Source organism: Chiloscyllium plagiosum, chromosome 10 (genome assembly GCF_004010195.1).
Source record: "Chiloscyllium plagiosum isolate BGI_BamShark_2017 chromosome 10, ASM401019v2, whole genome shotgun sequence".
Taxonomy (NCBI): domain Eukaryota; kingdom Metazoa; phylum Chordata; class Chondrichthyes; order Orectolobiformes; family Hemiscylliidae; genus Chiloscyllium; species Chiloscyllium plagiosum.
The window spans coordinates 12,999,834-13,014,821 of NC_057719.1; the positions used below are offsets into that span (position 1 = coordinate 12,999,834).

The 14,988-nt window shown below is 44.9% G+C and overlaps 1 protein-coding gene across 1 annotated transcript in view; it reads left to right on the plus strand.

The window, feature by feature from the left end:
• The first annotated feature begins 3,188 nt into the window (after window positions 1–3,188).
• vrtn (vertebrae development associated) overlaps window positions 3,189–14,988 on the plus strand; it is an 18,441-nt gene continuing 6,641 nt past the window's right edge. The window contains exon 1 of the mRNA XM_043698458.1: window positions 3,189–3,296. The gene's annotated coding sequence lies outside the window, so the exon portion shown is untranslated. The remainder of the gene's footprint in view (window positions 3,297–14,988) is intronic.

The window sequence follows — 14,988 nt, forward strand, 5'->3', positions numbered from 1 at the left end:
TGAGCCCTCTGGAGAATATGGTTCTATCGTCGCTCTGCCTGCAACACAGATCACAGCATTGGGTATTGCTGTGGATACTGAGAATGCCCTCCTCCAATCCCACCTCCTGCTGCTTTGGATAGATGGCAAGCTGCACATGATGTGACCATAGACCTTTTACTTACCCTCTCCATCACCCCAATCCTTCATTCTTGCTTTTCTGCTCTCAGATAGTTAAGAACTGTCTGGCCAGCAGCCCAGGAACCCTAGGAGGAAGACAGAGAGCAGTGTCAAAAAAGTGTGGCGCTGGAAAAATATAGCAGGTCAGGCAGCGTCTGAGGAGCAGGACAATCAGTATTACTGCCAAGCAAGATACTTGCAGCCACTGGGTCGGATACTGGTACTGCACTGACTTTGGAGGCTGATTTCGCTTGGGATTAACACATGGTCAATCCAGTAGGCTGCAGCCTGACCTGCGATAGATAGTGGATGGTTCTTGTGCCAACTCCGCAGAGGGCCAAGGTTGCAGGCATGCTCTGCTCCGGGTGGAGGTGGAAGATGCTCAGATGAAGATTTTAATGGAGTCAGTATACCGGCAAAGACATGTACGGAAGGGTTGGTGGGCCTGAATGGGCCTAAACAGGCCTGAATTACAGCTCCCTGTCACTGTCATGGGGCAGGTGGTGTTTGCTATGCTGATCTGAGTGAATTACACAGGTGTTCAGGGGAGCTGGATGGTTCAGGTTTCAGAGCTATGTGTTTGATCCCACTAATGGAAGATTATGAGATTTGACTCCAATAAAAATCCAGAATGAAAAGATAATGGAAAATAGGAGCAGAAGTAAGCCCTTTGGCCCTCTGATCGATGTATTAGCAACCATAGCAACATTGTCAATTGTCCTAGAACCCCCAATCTTCAGGTTCACTAATGTCCTTTAGGGAAGGAAATCTGGCGTGCTGACCTGATCTGGCCTACATGTAGTCCAAATCAAGGATGGCACAGTATCTCAGAAGGGTGGCACAATGGTTAGCACTGCTACCTCACAGCATGAGGCACTCGGATTTGATTCCTACCTCGGGCATGGCATTAACCAACTCCAGCCTCCCCACTACACTTGACCCACTCCAATTTGCCTATCAGACCAACAGATCCATGTCAGATACCATATGACTTGCCCTTCACTCCTCCCTAGAACATCTTGACATGAAGAACAGCTACTAAGAATCCTACTCATTAACTACAGTTCAGCCTTCAAAACTATTATCCCCTTGAGACTGATTACAAAACTTAGTGATCTCAGACTAAGCCCCACTCTCTTCAACTGGATCCTCAGTTTCCTGACCCACAGGCCACAATCAGTGAAGATTGGGGACAATATTTCATCCTCACTAATACTCAAGACTGGAGCCCCCCAGGGGTGCGTACTCAGCCCCCTACTGTACTCACTGTATACCCATGACCGTGTCGCCAAATACCAGACTAATGCCATTTAAAGGTTCACTGATGACACCACCATAGTCGGTCAAATCTCAGATGGTGACAAAACAGACTACAGATGGGAGGTGGAAGACCTGGAAAAATGGTGCACTGAGAACAACCTAGCTCTCAATGCCGGCAAAACTAAGGAAATCATTATTGGCTTTCGGCAGAATGTTACTCATGCCCCCCTCCACATTAACAACACAGAGGTGTAATGAATGGAGAGTGTCAAGCTCCTCGGAGTGGTCATCCACAACAAGCTTTCTGAGACTCTTCATGAGGATGCACTGATTATAAAAGGCCCAACAATGTCTCTTCTTACTCAGGCAGCTGAGGAAATTTGGCATGACAGCAAATACCCTTGCCAATTTTATAGGTGCGCCATCGAGAGCATTCTGTCTGCATGTATCACTACCTGGTATGGTAACTGTACCATTCAAGATCGGAGACGGTTACAGAGAGTGGTGAACTCGGCCCAGACAATCACAAAGGCCAATCTCCCATCTATAGAATCCATCTACCAGGCCCATTGTCAAGGAAAGGCCACCAGCATTCTCAAAGATCCATCCCACCCTGGCAATGTTTTTCTACAACCTCTACCATCGAGGAGAAGCCTGAACACACGTACCAACCTGTTTTGAAACAGTTTCTACCCTACTGTTGTTAGAATACTGAATGAACTCTTAACATTCACCTGTATCTGTGTTTTTGTTTTGCCGCTGTTTACCTATTATTTACTATCTATGTTACTTAACTCTGTGATCTGCCTCTATTGCTCACAAGACAATGCTTTTCACTGTGCCTCGGTACACGTGACAATAAATTCAATTCAATTCAATTTAATTCAGGTGACTGTGTGGAGTTTGCACATTCTCCCCGTGTCTGTGTGGGTTTCCTCCAAGTGCTCCAGTTCCTCCCACTGTCCAAAGATGTGCAGATTAGGGTGGATTGACCATTGCTAAATTGCCCTGTAGAGTCCAGGGGATATGCAGGCGAGGTGGATTAGCCATGGCAAATGCAGGGGATGGGTAGGGGTATGGGTATGGAAGGGATGTTGTGCGAAGGGTCGCTGCAGACTCGATGGGTTGAATGGCCACTTCTCACACTGTAATGATTCTACGATTCAGGTGCATAGCAATGTAATTGATTGCTAACTGTCATCTGAGATGCCCCTATCAAGTCACTCAGATCAAGGGGTAATTCAGGGTGGGTAATAAATGCTGGCCCAAGCAGCAACACCCACATCCCAAAAACAAATATAACAGACACTCAAAATGACTGATGGATCTCACAATCTGACTGCTCCTGCCACTGACAGACAGACACATACAGTATGCCCTCTTTCCCAACATGCCAGTGAGGTCTGGCAGTATCCTCTGTGCTTTTTCTTGAGTGGTGTGATGCAGGCACCAACAGCCCTTCTTTAGGCCCCTCCCCAGGATAATGAAGAGTCCTTGCAGGATACTGGAGCAGGGCCAGTCGAAAGCACTTGGGTCTCTGGCTGACTAGTGCATCAGTGACAATCCTCATTATCACCTACCATTGGAATTGACCTATCATCAGACTGAGGAATCCTTTCATCCCAAGGACGGGGAGGGGTTGGGGGGGGGGGGCGAGCGACTACAGCCTCGAGGGGGTGGGGTTTGACACAGCTCTGATCTCTTTCTCATCCCCTCATTAAACTGGCAGCCTCCAGAATTGGGACTCCTCACTTCAGTCTCAATTTGGCACTGACGGAGGTCAACAAATAAACTTAAAACCATCCAGAAAGAGACAGCACAGGACTTTGGGAACCAAATTCCAGTTTAAAGTTTATCTGGGAGTTGATTCATCTGAGGTGAGCATCATTATTTACTTTTTTTGTTGTTGTTGAGGACTACGGTCAGAGAAACAACAATGGTAAAGTGTTGTGGTGTGATGGGAAAAGCGCCTGGAGAGTTTCAACATTGGTTTAAACTGAACAAAAGAGGGGAAAATGTGGGAGTGTTTGGTAAACACTTGCCTGCGAAGTTGTTTTTTTTGTTTCAAACATTATATACGGTTCCCTTGTTTTCCGGAATCTCAGAAGAGAGGTTTCTGTGGCTTTGGAATGTTTTAATTTAAGAATAGGGTTGTGTCTAAAACAGACACATCAGCCACTGCACTGTGCATGTGTCTGGGGAACTGGATCCGATCCTTTTCATTCATCGACTGTAGTATTTGTATTTATTTCCCCCAGAGTGGGTTTGTAACGCTGCCAATCCCCAGCTTCGGTGTTTGTTTTTTGGGGCAAAAAAAAGTAATTGCATAAATCCACTGCATATTTGAAAACAAAATGAACTGTTTCACTGATTCATTCCATCTCTGGAGTTTACAAGTAAACGACATTCAGATTTGTTCCGCCACTGGGATTCTAACGAATCGCAGAATGTAACTTGCAGTTGCATTTGTGTTTCTGGTTTAACCCTTTCTTACGTTTCCGGAATCTTGAGGCTGGAACAGATAACAAAAACAGGGAGGGAAGAGGAGACCAGCCTGTGGAGACTGTGCAGCACATCCCACGTTAGTATCAACACGGTGCCACGAATTTTTATAAATCTTCCATGGCTTGGAAATAAAAATGGAAACGCGAATCGTGTGTTTTACGTCAGCTCCTCGAAGGAATTAAATCCAGAGGCAGGTTATAACTCCCCTAACAGCGAATCCCTACAGCGTGGAAGCAGGTCATTCGGCCCATCGAGTCGACACCGACCCTCCAAAGTGCATCCCACCCTATCCCTATAATCCAACATTTCCCACAATCAACCTACACACCCCTGTACACTATGGGCAATTTAGCATGGCCAGTCCACCTTGCCTGTGGGAAGAAACCGGAGCACCTGGAGGAAACCCATACAGACACGGGGAGAATGTGCAAACTCCACACAGTCGCCTGAGGGTGGGATCGAACTTGGGTCCCAGCGCTGTGAGGCAGCAGTACTAACCATTGAGCCACTATGAAAGCTCCGTGGTGGAGAGAGCAGATAGAACTTTGAACAATCAGCAATTGGGGAAAGCGATCTAAACATGGGAAGACAAACTTTAGGGAGGGAGGACCTTGAAAACTCCTTGAATGATGTGGGGCCCAGCAGAGTGTGCGCTTCCATCAAGGTCCTGTTTTCAAAATTCTCACCAATTAATTCAACTGTCTTTACTGCCTTGTCCCTTCCCCATCTCTGTGGCCCCACAACCTTTTGTGGGCGGCACGGTGGCACAGTGGTTAGCACTGCTGCGTCACAGCACCTGAGACCCGGGTTCAATTCCCGCCTCAGGCGACTGACTGTGTGGAGTTTGCACATTCTCCCCGTGTCTGCGTGGGTTTCCTCCGGGTGCTCCGGTTTCCTCCCACAGTCCAAAGACCTGCAGGTCAGGTGAATTGGCCATGCTAAATTGCCCGTAGTGTTAGGTAAGGGGTAAATGTAGGGGTAAGGATGGGTTGCGCTTCGGCGGGTCGGTGTGGACATGTTGGGCCGAAGGGCCTGTTTCCACACTGTAATGTAATCTAATCTAATCTTTCAAGGACCCTCTGATCTCTTTGCACTCCCTCTATTTCAATCACTTCGCCCCTGAGTACATCTCTATGACGGTAAATGTAGGGGTAAGGGTGGGTTGCGCTTCGGCGGGTCGGTGTGGACATGTTGGGCCGAAGGGCCTGTTTCCACACTGTAATGTAATCTAATCTCCTCTTTCAAGGACCCTCTGATCTCTTTGCACTCCCTCTATTTCAATCACCTCGCCCCTGAGTACATCTCTATGACTCTACGAATGGTCAAGCTTCAACCTACAATGCCTTTCCTAAAAATCTCAGCGTCTCTAGCTCTCTTTTCCCTTCAAAACCCTTCCTCTAACCAAGCTTGAGAGTCCCATTCTCTTTACATTTTGGTCTTGATTACTTTCCACTTTGGGATTATACTGTTGTTTGAGATATGGTCAGGGTGATGGTGGTTTGGGCTTATGGAGGACGGCACCTAGGTGGCAGGGAGCTGAGTTGTTGAGTCGTAGAGTCAATGGAAACAGACCCTTCGTTCCAACTCGTCCATGCCAGCCAGATATCCTCAGTTAATCTAGTCTCATTTGCCGGCATTTGGCCCAGATCCCTCTACATAAATCCTTCCTATTCATATACCCATCCAGATGCCTTTTAAATTTTGTAATTGTACCAGCCTCTACCACTTCCTCTGGCAGCTCATTCCATACACACACAAGCCTCGACATGAAAAAGTTGTCCTTTAGGTCCCTTTTATATCTTTCCCCTCTCACCCTAAACCTATGCCCACTAGATTAGGTTAGATACCTACAGTGTGGAAACAGGCTTTTGGCCCAACAATTCCACACCAACCCTCTAAAGAGAAACCCACCCCCTTTATTTACCCCTGACTAATCCACCTAACACTTAGCCTAGCCAATTCACCTAACCTGCACATCTTTGGACTGTGGGAGGAAACCAGAGCACCTGGAGTAAACCCACACAGACACGGGGAGAATGTGTAAACTCCACACAGACAGTTGCCCGAGGCAGGAATTGAACCCGGGTCTCTGGTGCTGTGAGGCAGCAGTGCTAACCACTGAGCCACTGTGCTGCCCACTAGTTCTGGACTCGCCCACTCCAGGGAAAAGGCTTTCTCTATTTATCCTGTCCATGCTCCTTATGATTTTATAAACCTCTATAAGGTCACCCCTCAGCCGCCGATGCTCCAGGGAAAACAGTCTGGAATGTAGCAGAAACTGCTGGTTAGTTAGTTCAGGGCTGAAAGGATGTATGTGAACAGAACTACAAATTTCAAATGCTCCGTTTCTACATGATTGCCCCGTAACCAAGCACTGAATTTTGTCAAAACCAGTTGAAGCCACCGCCTATATTAGCACTGGGACTTGAATTAGATTCAGGCTTAAATAGTGGGTACCCTTTTTTTTATAGCGGAGGTACCTTATACAGAATGGAGCTGTAACTCCAGTTGCAGAGGTTAAATGAATAATATACTGAGCAGCTGCAGCACCCAGCCAAGACAGTTTTTTTAAAATCCAGCTTTAATTTCTATACATGTAAAGAAAGATGTTTCCCTCTCCCTCCCACTCCTGAAGGTGATGATGTACTTTGCATTAGTGCTCAACTGCATGCCTTAACACCTCACCCAAATATCCTGTCTTCAAGTATAACCTTAGACCTTGAGAAGATGCTTTTACTTCTCTGGAGTGTCATCCTGTCCAATGGAAGCTGTCAAATATGTTTTCTTATATTTTGTCAGTGGCTGTACAGGAGTTGTATATTGGCCATACTGCTGAATGTTAATATAAAAAGGAGCTTGAATAAGCAGACTGTACAAGGGAATATCTCCACAGCCACTGATCTTATCTCCCAATGTCTATCAGCTGGCATTCTTCAGTTGAAGTGTGAAAGCTTGGAATAGATAGTGATTCAGAATGGGACTGTGAAACCATCAGAACTGACAAGGTGGGGGTCTCAGTATAACACAAGAGTCAGCAACCTTAATAAGAATGGGTTTTAAAAAATAGTCAGTCACAAGAGCAATATCTGAAACACTGCAGTGCTGTTGCGGAAATGCCCATGTCAGTAAGAAAAATAAACAGATGTAATAAAAACCAAAAGAACTGCAGGTGCTGCAAATCAGAAACAAAAACAGTTATTGCTGGAAAAGCTCGGCAGGTCTGGCAGCACCACTGGGGAGAAACCAGAGTTAACGTTTCGGGTCTGTTCTGAGGAAGGGTCACTCAACCCGAAACTCTGTTTCCTCCGTAGAGGTGCTGCCAGACCTGCTGAGCTTTTCCAGCAATTTCTGCTTTAGATTAGATTAGATTAGATTACTTACAGTGTGCAAACATTTAAACAGATATAAACTTTGGCAAAGATAATACGTTTTTTCATCAAAAGCATTTCAAGATTTAATGTTTTCTTGTTGACAAAGTTTTCATCCCATATACAACACACACATGGCAGGCTGGATGTATGGGATGAATATGAACGAATCAACCCCTTTTTGACCTTCTTGAATCTCATTTTCACTTATTTTCTTCTTTGTAGCCATTTCACCTCTTAATTTTGACACTTTTTTTTCAAATAAATGCAAATGCTAATCAATTTTAAAAAAAGTTAATGCACGTCACAAACTTTTGTTTCCTGTAATAAACTATGCAATTTTCAGAGCAAACTAACCTCAAAAGAGAGCCCATAGCTCCTCTGCCAATTTCTGTGAGTGACCTGCACGCTCACTATTGGGCAAAGAATTAGGGGAAATGAGGAGATTTACAAAGATGTGCTGGTTAGGTGGAATGGCCATGCTAAATTGCACATGGTGTCCAAGGTAGTGCAGCCTATGTGGATAAGCCATGGGAAATGCAGGGTTTTAGGATAAGGGGGTGGGTCTGAGTGGGATGCTCTTTGCAGGGTCTGTGTGGACATGATGGGCCAAATGGCCTGCTTCCATACTGTAGTGATTCTACAATTCTATAATTCATAGAAACTTTTAAAATTCTAACAGGATTAGACAGGGTAAATGCAGGAAGGATGTTCCTGATGGAGGAGTCTGGCGTAGGACTGAGATGAGAAATTTCTTCACCCAGAGCGGGGTGAGATTTTCCTGCACACCCTTCCACCTCATTGACTGCTCTCAATGTGGTCTCCTCTACGTCTGGGAGACAGGACACCAACTTGCAGAGTGATTCAGGAAACATCTCTGGTCTGCACGCACCAACTAACCCCACTGCCCTGTGGCCAACCACTTCAACTTCCCCTCCCAGTCCCCCAAGGACATGCAAATCCTGGACCACCTCTACCATCAAATCAAAGCCACCCGCTGACCTTGGAGGAAGAACGCCTCATCTTCCGCCTCAGGACCCTACAACCACACGGCATCAACTTGACTTCACCAGTTTCCAACTCTTCCCCTCGCCCCAATTTCATCCCAGATCCAACCCTCCAACTTGTCACCGTCCTCTTGGCCTGTCCTACCTGTCCATTTTCCTTCCATCTATCTGCTCCACCCTCCCCTCTGACCTATCATAATTACCTCCCACCTATCTTCCCCCCACTACCACACCCCTATTTATCTCTCAACCCCTTTCCATCTCCACATTTCCAAAATGTTAACTTTCCTGTTCCTTAGATGATGCCTGACCTGCTATGCTTTTTCCAGCACCACACTTTTCGGCTCTGACATTCCAGCATCTGCAGTCATCACTTTCTCCTAGTTATGGAATTCTCTGGCACAGAAAGCAGTCGAGGCCAAAACATCGGATGTTTTGAGAAGGAATTAGATATTGTTCTTAAGGAGAAAGGGCTCAAAGCAAGAATTGGGTACTAAGTTGGATGATCAATCATGATCATATAGAGTGATAGGGCAGGTTTGAAGGGCCGAAATAGACACGGTCTTTTCCCTGGGTGGGTGAGTCCAGAACTAGTGGACATAAAAGGGACCTAAGGGGCAACTTTTTCACGCAAAGGGTGCTACGGGTATGGAATGAGCAGCCGGAGGAAGTGGTGGAGGCTGGTACATTGTAGCATTTAAAAGACATCTTTTAAAAAGGATGGTGATATGAATAGGAAGGGTTTAGGGGGATATGGGCCAAGTGCTGGCAAATGGGACTAGATTGGGTTGGAATATCTGGTCGGCATTAATGAGTTGGACCAAAGGGTCTGTTTCCGTGCTGTACATCTCTATGACTCGATGTCTTTTATTCTCCCACGTGCCAATCCAATTTCCTTGTGAAATCTTTGATCATCTGCCATTCCAGCTCTATGGTAGATATCATCTTTCAGGTCATTGCCACTCACTGAAGGTAAAATCCTTTTTCCTTCAGGAAATTACAGGTCAGTTATTTTAACATCTATGATTGGGAAAATGTTGGAATCCATTATTGCACAGGTTGACTAAAGTTACTTTGAGGAAGTAACACTAGCATGGTTTAAAGGAAACGTACATACTGTATATGGTGTACTTGGATTTCCAAAAGGTGTTTGACAAGGTACCACCTCAAAGGTTACTACACAAAATAAGAGCTCACAGTGCGGAGGGTACCATATCAGTAGGATATGGTTAGCTAACTGGAAGCAGAGCTCAGGCATAGCCTTGTATTGGCTGGGAAGCTACAACAAGTGGAGAGACACAGGGAACGCGGCAGATCATAGAATCCCTACAGCATGGAATTAAGCCATTCAGCCCATCAAGTCCATATGGACCCTGTGAAGAGCATCCCACTCAGACCTACCCTACCCCTATAACCCTGCACTTCCCATGGCTAATCCATCTAGCCTACATATCCCTGGACACTATGGGCAATTTAGCACGGCCAGGCCCCCAACCTGTACATCTTGGCATTGTGGAGGAAACCGGAGCACCTGCAGAAACCCACATCGGCACAAAGAGAATGTGCAAACTCCACGCAGTCACCCAAGGCAGGAATCAAACCTGGGTCCCTGGATCCGTGAGGCAGCAGTGCTAACCACTGAGCCACCCCATGTAGTCTAATCTGGGAAGATATCAAACTTGTTCACTTATAGAGTCATAGAGATGTACAGCATGGAAACAGACCCTTTGGTCCAACTCTTCCATGGTAAAACCAATTACTGCAAATGCTGGAAACCAGATTCTGGATTAGTGGTGCTGGAAGAGCACAGCAGTTCAGGCAGCATCCAAGGAGCAGTAATACCTAGCATTGGATAGGTATATGGAGGATAGTGGGTTAGTGTAGTTTAGGTGGGCTTGGATCGGCGCAACATCGAGGGCCCAAGGGCCTGTACTGCGCTGTATTCTTCTATGTTCTATGTTCTATGTTCTATGTTTCGGGCAAAAGCCCTTCATCAGGAATACAGGCAGAGACCCTGAAGGGTGGAGAGTTAAGTGAGAGGAGGTGGGGGTGGGGAGAAAGTAGCATAGAGTAGGGACTCCCTGAGATTCTTGTAGAGAGAGGAGGAAAACTTCTTCAAGGCAGGCATCCTTGCTACTTTCTCCCCACCCCCACTCTCCTCTCACTTATCTCTCCTTCAGGCTCTCTGCCTGTATTCCTGATGAAGGGCTTTTCCCCGAAATGTCGATTTTACTGCTCCTCGGATGCTGCCTGAACTGCTGTGCTCTTCCAGCACCACTAATCCAGAATCCAACTATTCCATGCCAACCAGATATTCTAAATAAGTCTAGTGCCATTTTCCAGCATTTGGCCCATATCGCTCTAAATCCTTGCTATTCATATACCCATCCAGATGCCTTTTAAATGTTGTAATTGTACCAGTCTCCACCACTTCCTCTAGCTGCTCATTCCATACACACACCACCCTCTGTGAGAAAAAAAGTTTCCCCTTTTAAATCTTTCCCCTTTCACCTAAAACCTGTGCCTTCTAGTTTTGGAAAGGACCTTGCCTATTTACCCTACCCTTGCCCCTCATGATTTTATAAATCTCTATAAGGTCACCACTCAGCCTCCAACACTCCAGGGAAAACAGCCTCAATCTATTCAGCCTCTCCCTATAGGACAAACCCTCCAATCCTGGCAACATCCTTGTAAATCGTTTCTGAACACTTTCAAGTTTCACATATCCCTCCTACAGCAGGGAGACCAGAATTGCATGTGGTATTCCAAAAGTGGCCTAACCAATGTCCTGTACAGCCACAATATGACTTCACAACTCCTGTACTCAATGCTCTGACCAATAAAGGAAAGCATACTAACCATCTTCTTCACTATCCCGTATACCTCAGACTCCACTTTCAAGGAGCTATGAACCTGCACTGCAAGGTCTCTTTGTTCAACAACATTTCCCAGGATCTTGCCATTAAGTGTAAACGTCCTGCCTTGATTTGCCTTTCTAAGATGCAGTACCTCACATTTATCTAAGTTAAACTTTGGCAGGAACAACAGAAAATCAGCAACTTATTTACTTTTATTCTTTCATGGGATGTGGGTGCTGCTGTCAAGACCAGCACTGGTAATACAACCCTAATTGCCCTTGAACTGATTGGCTTGCTTGAACATTTCAGAGGGCAGTTAAACATCACGGACTTGTGGGCACATTGCTGTGGGTTTGGAGTCACGTATAGGCCAGATAAGTGAGGAGGGCAGATTTCCTCTCCTAAGGATATTAATGAGCCAGATGAGTTGTCACAGCTGTTCACTGAGACCATTACTGAGACAGTTTTCAAATCCAGGTTTGATAATTGAACTAAAATCCCACCAGGTTTGAATTCACGTCCCAAATATTTCAGCCTAGACCTCTGGATGGCTAGTAAAGTGACATTACCAATACACAAATCAATTCAATTCAATTCAATTCACCATGGTGGCCCTTATGAAATGGAGAAAGCTGAGAACTCTAAGGTACAGAGTAACCTGATTTCCCTGGTATGTGACTTAGAGTCATAGAGATGTACAGCACGGAAACAGACACTTCGGTCCAACCCGTCCATGCCGACCAGATATCCCAATCCAATCTAGTCCCACCTGCCAGCACCCGGCCCATATCCCTCCAAACTCTTCCTATTCATATACTCATCCAAATACCTCTTAAATGTTGCAATTGTACCAGCCTCCACCACTTCCTCTGGCAGCTCATTCTAGAGAAATTAATTTGCAAGCGCACTGACTTATTATGAAGTCAAGTGGAATGTTGTTTATTACAAGGGGAATGGAGTGTAAAACTTGGGATTCATTGATAAGGCCATATCTGGAGCACTGTCTACAGTTTTACTTAGGAAATAAGAACCAGAGAAGGGCATTTGGCCCCTTGAGCCAGCTCTGCCATTCAGTGGGACCCTGGCTGGTCTGAGGTTCCTCACGTCCATTTTCCTATCCTTTCCCTGTAACACTTGATTCCCCTACTGATCAAGAATCCATCTATCTCAGTCTTAAATACACACAGATACTCTGCCCCAACTGCCCTCTATGAGAGAAGAAATTCCTCCTCATCTCAGTTTTAAATTGGCATCCATTTATTCTGAGACGACCCTCTGGTCTGAGACTGTATCATGAAATAGGGAATAGGGAAATCCCTGGCAATTACAGACCAGTCAGTCTTACGTCTGAGGTCAGCAAAGTTGTGGAAAGAATTCTGAGGGGTAGGATTTATGACTATTTGGCAAAGCATAGTGTGATTAAAGGCAGTCAGCATGGCTTTGTGAGGGGCAGGTCATGCCTCACAAATATTTTTTTTATAATATATTTTTATTAAGAAAAAATAGATTTTTAAATATTACAACAAATACAAACAATGCAATTCAAAACAGTACAAAAATAGTACAAAACTAAACCCAAATAATAAAAAAAATTCCCCAATTCACCCTCCTATACGAATGTATAAACATATATAGAGAAGTCTAAAATTAAAAAAAACCTAAACTAGCTATTTAACTAACTAAATAAATACTTAACAACAAACAAATAAATAGTAATAACTCAGCCCAGCCAAACAAAACACTCATACATTCACAGTTCCTCCTCCCTGGATATTGGAGTCATGAAACATAATCGTTACAGCTATATAAAAGCCCTTGTTAGTGTGGCAGATAAATCTGTGTCCAGGTATTTCAAAAAGGGTTGCCATGTCTTGTAAAAATTCTCAGTTTTGTGGTGTACCATATTTGTGAGAAAATCCAGGGGAATATGCTCCATAACAATCTTCCACCAACCCGACAGGCCTGGGGGTTTTTCGGATATCCAACCTAGCAAGATATTCTTCCTTGCACAGAATGTAAGAATATTTAAAAGTTTTGCCTTATCCGGGTCTGCAGGAAATACAATGGATAGGCCCAAAAGGAGCGAAATAGGGTCCTTCTCCACCCCTACACCTAAAATCCTCTCCATTGCACCCACCACAGTGCCCCAATATGTTTGAAGCCTGTCACAAGACCAAAGACAATGGGTAAGAGTACCCATACAGACCTTGCACTTGGGACATGCTGAAGATACCCCTGGTTTAAATTTTGACAAACGGTCTGGGGCTAAGTGGACCCTGTAGAGAATCTTCAACTGTAAAGCATGGGTCCTATTGCAAATTGATATCTTCCTTGCATTCTCCCAAATATCCTCCCATGCCTCTGAAGAAAATTCAACACCCAGCTCTCTTTCCCACATCTTGCAGAGTCGATCAGACTCATCTGAGATGGCACCCCCAATTGGTGATATAGAGTACTGACAGAGAGTGTACTCTTAGCCCTTAGTACCCCTCTTTCTATGTCAGATTTGTAGGAATCAGTCAAAAGTATGGTCTTTTTTTGAACAAAATCCCTAACTTGAAAAAAACGAAAGAGGTTTCTATTAGGTAACTCGTACTTCTGTACTAACTGATCGAAGGACATCATTACGTCTCCCTCAAATAAATCACCCATGCAAGATATACCCCTAGCTGCCCAACGTTTAAATCCTGAATCTATCATACCTGGTTGAAAACTCGGCATACCCACTAAAGGTGTAAACAAAGATGTTATGGCAATATTACCTTCCCTCTGCCGAATTGCCCTCCATGCTTTAACAGTATTGATGACTATTGGGTTATGGCAATATTCCCTAACTGTCCTCACCTTGTCCAAAAACAGCAAACTGGTAAGGGGGAGACTTGCCTGGGAGACTTCGATATCTAGCCATGTTGAAAGAGGGTCCCCACAAACCCAATCACTTACGTAGGTCAAAAGCGAGCTTAATTGGTAATTTTTAATGTCCGGAAGGTCCACTCCCCCCAATCTGTGAGGCAACTGCAGTTTGGCTAATTTAATGAGGGGCTGCTTACAGTGCCAGATAAAGGAGCTGAACCAACTGTTCAGTCTCCTGAGTGTTTGTTTATTGAAAATCAGGGGGAGCATCCGTATAGGGTATAGCAAACGAGGGAGAATATTCATCTTAATAAATGCTATCCAACCCAACCATGAGACTGGAAGTGCCTCCCATCTTTGGAGATCTTGTTTAATTTTTTCAAATAATTGAGTAAAATTGGCTTTTAGCCTCTGATTTAGCAAAATTAATCTTATACCCTGAAAAAGCGCCAAATGCGTGAATGCATTGTATCAGGCAAGGCACTGAAACTGCTGGATTTGTCAAGAAAATTAGAACATCATCTGCATACAACGAGATCTTACGTAATTTTGACCCCACTTCTGGAGCTGATATATTGAGATCCCCACGAATGGCCTCTGCCAACGGTTCAATCACTAACGTAAAAAGTAATGGTGAAAGGGGACAGCCCTGCCGGCTACCCCTAGAAATATTAAAATTGCTTGATCGTACCCGGTTGGTAATGACCGCAGCGAGAGGTACACAGTGGAGAACCTTTACCCATCTTATGTAAACTTCACCCAGACCAAACCGGTCTAAGGTATAGAAAAGGTATGACCACTCAACTCGGTCAAATGCCTTCTCTGCATCTAAAGTAATCACCAATCCCTGTATTGACTGCTGTTGGCAGGCTTGAATTACGTTAAGCAGCCTCCTAACGTTATTGGAGGATCTGCGACCCTTTATGAAGCCCGTCTGATCCTCTTTAATAATAGAGGGTAACACAGTCTCCAGCCTTA